The following is a 6,185-nucleotide window of genomic DNA, read 5'->3' as shown; positions in this document are numbered from 1 at the left end:
ATATAATAACTAATTTTTAATCGGATTGCAAATTATTAAATCATGACGCATTTATTCTGGCGTGCCACTGGAAACCGGCATAATTGGCTAATGTGCTGATGTGAATATTCAATTTCTCCCTCCGCTACAGGCTGTTACGTAACTCCACTTCAGTGTACTTTCATGAGTAAACTATAAGTCACCCATCGTTTGATATCAAATTAAATAGAAGATGTGGACATCTAAGTCAGGATGACGATGGCCAGCTAAGGAATTGTACTGATAGCCACGGAAGCATGGACAAACCAGCTGTTCCTTTTCTTGACAGCTACAGGAGCCACCCAAGTTGAAAGAGCTGATGTGGCACTGTTTTCTATTAGCTCAGGGAAATAATGGGGTCAGCCTGGAAACGATGACAACCCATCAAACACAAGAGGGACATGAGTGTCTTCAGAGAGAGCCGTGGCTACCTCATGCAAGTCGCCCGGCCCAACTCGAAAACATACTGATAGGGTTTCATAAGATTATTGTCCTAGTCTTGTTTTGTCCTCACACATGGGACATTTACCCATTAACAGTCCACTGCCCTTCTCCTTAATGTTGTCCCCATACAAATGAGCTTTTACTGTCTCATTGTTGAGGTGAGGAAACGAAGGCTAAAGCTGTAACTCCTGTTCTTAGGTGATACTCAGATAATTCTTTGACCCAAATGTAATCTATAATCACAGCCTGTTTTGACATGGTGGTTGAATGTCAGAAAAACGTAGCCATTACTTTTTTAGTGATAAGTCACAAACAGCTAATACTAAAATGTGGGATTGTAGGAGCCACCATACTTTACATTCAATGGTCATATCAGCCGACCTCACAAAATCAACAAGCCGTACATTCATGCATAAATGGGGGTATTTGTGCCTAGAATGATAAGAGAAAACCCAGCTTTTTAAAAGTAGCTCATGTCAGCTACAGGTGATGTTCGGGATACCGCCAACCCAGCCAGCCATCTGAATAACAGCAAAAAGAAGCAAAATATGTAGCTGTTGTTTTTATTGTTGTTTTCCCGAGTTGGAAATGTACTTCTCTGTCATGGCTAGTGGGGTAAGCGTTCAGCTATCTTTTCATGACAGGTTTGCTTCATTGGTGCTTACTTATGCCCTTTTCTTGCTGAGGACACCACCACCATGTCGCTCATCTCTGACGGACACTTCTCAGTCTCGCTGTCCTCCTGTCTGTCATTTCAGCTGCCCTGGGTATTGTCCTGACCAGCGGCTGTGCCACATCCAGACACTGCCAGCAACAGGAACTACCAGGGGTGCGAATCCACTGCTGTGACTCAGACCTATGCAACAGCACCTCCTCCTGGCAGCCAAGCACACTGCACTACATCTGCGCGCTGGCCAGCATCTTGCTGCTGAAGTTGGGGTTGTGATTTCAACCCAGCTCGGGGGGAGAAACGTAGCACCGATTCACAAATGGAAGGTGTCGCAACGTTCCTTTTAGATGGACGTTTTGTATCAATAACTCTCTTAGCTTCTCGTGTTAAGGGCTTGATGAGAGGGTTGTCCTTGTGCACTGCCCGTGTGGAAGAGCAATGATAGTAGCGTTTGTCACAATGTTACACTGGGATTCCAATACCGGTGATGGAAAAGATTATCTATTAATTGCAGTTACTACAGGTTTAATCACCAAAAAAAACCCCATTAGTAAATTCATTCAGCTTACCTGATCAGATGTAGCCTCGTTTATGGGATATTGTGGCAATGATTTTTCAGTAATTGTTACCAAGGTTTTTGATTAGAGTGATATTGTAAGTAATTTGCCTAAAACTTTGTTTATTTATCTATCTATTTTTTTATTTGAAGATGTTTCTTGTAAATCTATGGCGAGAAACTGCATCCAGTTTCACCAAATCTTAGATACACATGTACTAAAACACATAAAACCCTTTTCTGGCTAGGAGCTCATGTTCATGTGAAGATTTTATTTTTTTCCCCCGTTGGTTCTTTCAAACGCAAAGTGATATAGTATTTACTTTTAAACATGAAAGATATTTTTGTCAGTTCACTGTCCAGTTCAGGTTCAGCCTGAACATGCATGTTGCATGTGTTTATATTTGAGATTGTAAGAAATAATGTACAGTGATGTTATATTGTGAATCGCAAATTAAAATATTTCATATTTTTAAAATCACACATTTGTGAGCCCAACAGTATTTGCATTTTGTTATTATCATAGCAAGAGCCCAGCCACTGAGGATGCACAAGCCAGTGCATTCTTAATGCTAGTCCCAAGCCCGGATAAATGGGGAGGGTTGCATTAGGAATGGCATCTGGCGTTAAATCTTTGCCAAATTAAATATGCGGCTCATAAATCAGATTTCCATACCCATTACTGCCACCGGTACTGTTGGCCAGCAGGGTGCCTGTGGAAACTATGCTACTGTTGGGTGATGGAGAAGGAGAGGGGGAAGGCATGTCCAGAGGCAGTGGGAGAGGAGGAGGTGAGAGACGGAACTTTGAATGTTGGCACTATGACTGGTAAAGGGAGAGAGCTGGCTGATATGTGGAGAGAATGAAGGTAGATGTACTATATGTATGCAAGAGACCAGGTGGAAGTGGGGTAAGGCCAGCAGCACTGGAGGTGGGCTCAAACTCTTCCACCATGGTGCGGATGGGATGAGAAATGGGGTAGGGGTAATTCTGAAGGAAGAGTTTGTCAAGAGTGTTTTGGAGGTGAAAACAGTATCAGACAGACAGAGTGGTGAGTATGAAGCTGGAAATCGAAGGGGTGATGATGAATGTTATTAGCACATGTCCCCCACAACTTGGGTGTGAGTTGAAAGAGAAAGAAGAATTCTGGAGTGAGTTGGATGAAGTGGTGGAGAGTGTACCCAAAGAGGAGAGAGTGGTTATTGGAGCAGACTTCAATGGGCATGTTGATGAAGGGAACAGAGGTGATGAGGAGGTGATGGGCAGGTATGGTGTTAAGGAGAGGAATGTGGAAGGACAGGTGGTGGTGGATTTTCCAAAAAGGATGGAAATGGCTGTGGTGAATACATTTCAAGAAGAGGGAGGAACACAGGGTGACATATAAGAGTGGAGGAAAGTGCACACAGGTGGACTATATCTTATGTAGGAGCAGTGATCTGAAAGGGATTGGAGACTGCAAGGTGGTAACAGGGGAGAATGTAGCTAGGCAACATTGGATGGCGGTCTGTAGGATGACTTTAGAGACCAAGAAGAGGAAGAGTGTGAAGGTAGAGCCATGGATAAAATGGTGGAAGTTGAAGAAGGAAGACTGTTGTGTGGAGTTCAGGGAGGAGTTAAGGCAGGCATTGGGTGGTAGTGAAGAGTTGTCGGATGGCTGGGCGACCACTGCAGAAATAGTGAGGGAGACAGCTAGGAAGGTGCTTGGTGTGTCATCAGGACAGAGGAAGGAAGACAAGAAGACTTGGAGATGGAATGAGGAAGTACAGCAAAGTATACAGAGGAAGAGGTTGGCAAAGAAGTGGGATAGTCAGAGACATGAAGGAAGTAGACAGGAGTACAAGGAGATGCGGTGTAAAGCAGAGAAGTGGCAAAAGCAAAGGCAAAGGCGTATGGTGAGATTTATGAGAGTCTGGACACTAAAGAAGGAGAAAGGACTTGTACCGATTGGCTAGACAGAGGGACCGAGCTGGGAAGGATATGCAGCAGGTTAGAGCGATCAAGGATAGAGATGGAAATGTGCTGACAAGCAAGGAGAGTGTGTTGAGAAGGTGGAAGGAGTACTTTGAGGGGCTTATGAATGAAGAAAATGAGAGGGAGAGAGAGAGAGAGAGAGAGAGAGAGGGGGGGGGGGGGTTGGATGATGTGGGGATAGTAAATCAGGAATTGCGTAGGATTAGCCAGGAGGAAGAGAAGGCAGCTATGAAGAGGACAATGAGTGGAAAGGCGCTTGGTCTGGATGACATACCTGTGGAGGCATGGAGGTGTTTAGGAGAGATGGCAGTGGAGCTTTTAACTAGATTGTTTAACACATTCTTCAAAGTGAGAGGGAGCCTGAGGAGTGGAGAAGAAGCATACTGGTACCGATGTTCAAGAATAAGGGCGATATACCTCTGTAGTAACTACAGAGGTATACAGTTGACCAGACACAGCATGAAGATATGGGAAAGAGTGGTGGAAGCTATGTTAAGAGGAGAGGTGATGATTAGCGAGCAGCAGTATGGTTTCATACCACGAAAGAGCACTACAGATGTGATGTTTGCTTTGAGAATGTTGATTGAGAAGTATAGAGAAGGTCAGAAGGAGTTACATTGTGTCTTATCGAGGATCGGCTCTGAGCACTTTCTTGTTTGCAATGGTGATGGACAGGTTGATGGATGAGATCAGGCAGGAGTGTCCATGGGCTGTGATGTTTGCTGATGAAATTGTGATCCGTAGTGAGAGTAGGGTGCAGGTTGAGGAGAGCCTGGAGAGGCGGAGGTATGCACTGGAGAGAAGAGGAATGAAAGTCAGTAGGAGCAAGACGGAATACATATGCATTAACAAGAGTGAGGACAGCGGCTGTATGAGGTGTATGAGTTTAAATATTTGGTGGTCAACTGTCCAAAGTAACGGGGAGTGCAAAAGAGAGGTGAAGAAGAGAGTGCAAGCAGGGTGGAGTAGGTGGAGAAGAGTTTCAGGAGTTATTTGCGACAGAAGGGTACTAACAAGAGTTAAAGGGAAGGTTTTACAAGATGGTAATGAGACCAGCTATGTTGTATGGTTTGGAGATAGTGGCACTGGCAAAAAGACAGCAGGAGGAGCTGGAGGTGGCAGAGTTGAAGATGTTAAGATTTTCATTGGGAGTGACAAAGAAGGACAGGATTATGAACGAGTATATTAGAGGGACAGCTCAGGTATCATGGTTTGGAAACAAAGCAAATGAAGCAAGATTGAGATAGTTTGGACATGTGCTGAGGAGAAATGCTGGGTGTATTAGGAGAAAGATGCTGAATATAGAGCTTCCAGGGAAGAGTTAAAGAGGAAGGCCAAAGAGGAGGTGTATGTATGTGGTGAGGGAAGACATGCAGGTGGCTGGCATGACAGAGGAAGATGCAGAGGACAGGAAGAGATGGAAACGGATTATCCACTGTGGCGACCCCTAACAGGAGCAGCTGAAAGTAATAGTAATAGTAATAGTAGTAGTAATAGTTATTATAGCAAGATGCACCCTGAACATGAACACAGGGCAGTAAGACGTATCAGTGGCCCTGAAGGCTTAAAGACATGTCATAGAAATTAATATGAAGAAAAAACTGAATAAATATTAGTGTTCACCATTTAGTAGCAGTTTTATAGGAAAGGGCCATGCATTTAAGGTAGATAGGGCAAATTAAGGTTGTTCAAACAAGGAATAAATCACATACTTTTTTGATATGATCCCCATTTTGCTTGCCCCCTACAAGGCAGATAAGAGTGCGCTGCCAGCTGCTATATTGTACCTCTGGAGCTGAGGGATTCAGTGTCTGGCTAAAAGATTCTACAGCAGAGCTAATGCTTGCTTAAAACAGGGACTTTGACCAGGGTCCTCAGGATGAAATATTGTCTCACGGGCCATAGGATTACTCGTTGTATTTCAGCTTGGCCAATAAACATATCTGTGTGTTCTTAGTCGAGTTTTTTTTTTGATAAAGGATTTAAACCTATGGGTTCAAATATAATAGTCCTGAAGAGAATGTTACTGATTCAAGCATAGGCTCTGCACAATTGTGATGAGCTAATCTTAATTCAAATTATCTTAATTTACATGTCCTGTCTGAAAAATAAATATTAAAGAATAGAAAAAGATGAAATTTTTAGATTTAGAAACAGGAAAATGTACAGCCTGATTATAGTAAAAACCCAAGGCTTAAGGGCTATATGTGATCTATGTGTGATTATTTTATCACCTGATGCAGTGGTGTAGTAGTAGAGGTAAATGCAGCTAAACACAGTTTACTCATCTTTTTATTTGCAGATTTCTATGGCTTTTTAGAGCTTGTTTTTAGGGCTGACCTAATACTTCATTGCATAAATGTTTCAAACTGATGGAGGCCCAAGTTATGGAGAATAGTGTATTTCAATACATAAATTAATCTTGTTGTTTTTTTCTGAAAATATCACCCATATTGGTAGTTGGTTACCAAACAATGATCACTGACTGATGATGAGTTAAACCATCCTTCTATTTAACATTACATC

This window comes from Lampris incognitus, chromosome 12 (genome assembly GCF_029633865.1).
Source record: "Lampris incognitus isolate fLamInc1 chromosome 12, fLamInc1.hap2, whole genome shotgun sequence".
Lineage (NCBI taxonomy): Eukaryota > Metazoa > Chordata > Actinopteri > Lampriformes > Lampridae > Lampris > Lampris incognitus.
This window is presented reverse-complemented; position numbering follows the sequence as displayed.